This window comes from Etheostoma spectabile, chromosome 16, assembly GCF_008692095.1.
Source record: "Etheostoma spectabile isolate EspeVRDwgs_2016 chromosome 16, UIUC_Espe_1.0, whole genome shotgun sequence".
In the NCBI taxonomy this organism is placed as follows: Eukaryota; Metazoa; Chordata; class Actinopteri; order Perciformes; family Percidae; genus Etheostoma; species Etheostoma spectabile.
The window spans coordinates 4,109,037-4,110,084 of record NC_045748.1 but is presented as its reverse complement, the minus strand read 5'-3'; the positions used below and the strand labels follow the sequence as shown (position 1 = coordinate 4,110,084).

Here is a 1,048-nt window from a genome sequence, read left to right as displayed (position 1 = left end):
CCTAAACCGTACATGGTGGTGACGCGCCATTTTCAGGACTGGTCCAAAAGTCCGCAAAGACCTCAGCTAAAAAAAATGGCACACTTCCACCACTAGGTGGCGCTATACCAGGACAAAACGCGTTTTGCCCTATAACTCGCAAACCGTACATCGGAAATTTAAAAACCTTACATCCACGCGTTCCCTGGATCCTACTGAATCTCGTGATATAGGCCACGCCCATTTTCGCCTAGACTTTTATGCGCGAAAAATCGCGATTTATCGAAAACCTACTTTTTCAAACTCCTCCTAGACCGTGCAATGGATCGGCACCAAACTTGGCACATAGCATCTCCAGACCAACCTGACTCAAAGTTATATAGAGATTATTTATAGAATAAAAATTGCACATATTACGCTCAAACAAATTTGTGTATCTAGCTATGAAAACACCAACTTTGCCATATCTCGGCCAAAATAAATGCTATCAAAGCCAAACTTTACAATATTACTTGCTATGACCCCCTGAGGCTCTGTAACAAATTTGACGAACATTGGCCACTAGGGGGCGCTACAAATACAAAAAGACTGTATTTCTCATGAACCGCTCGTCCGAATTTTACAAAATTTGACGGATAGCATCTGGGCCCGCTCCCGGGGCGGTCCTCGCAGCGGGGCGGTGATTGGCGCGCTCCCCGGGTCGCCGGGGACGACTGGCGAGGGGAGGCTTGGACCCCGTTGAAACTGCGTGCAGTTCTAGTTGATGTTGTGCTTTTGACCAAACTGAAAAACCGTATCGCCACACAAGAACATCAACATTGGACAATGCTGCAAACCCCTGGATAAAATCCACTACAAGAGTTTCTGCTAACTTTATAAAAATTCTCGCTTCCTACAATATGAGCGCATGACAGCTATGGCGTGATTAGGCTGGTAATAGATCATGCTTATTGCAAATTAAAGTGTAAAAAAGTTAAAAACACTTGGTGAATGTTGGTAAAAATATTGATTGTCCCTTCCGCCACAGTACTTTGGCATTGGAGACACAAGGTTAAAGGGGCAGAATCGT

General features: G+C 44.8%; 1 long non-coding RNA gene across 1 annotated transcript in view; it reads left to right on the top strand.

Annotated features, from left to right (window-relative positions):
• LOC116704355 (uncharacterized) overlaps window positions 1–125 on the top strand; it is an 11,491-nt gene extending 11,366 nt beyond the window's left edge. The window contains exon 3 of the long non-coding RNA XR_004335663.1: window positions 112–125. This is a non-coding gene — a long non-coding RNA (uncharacterized LOC116704355). The remainder of the gene's footprint in view (window positions 1–111) is intronic.
• The last annotated feature ends 923 nt before the right edge of the window (window positions 126–1,048 follow it).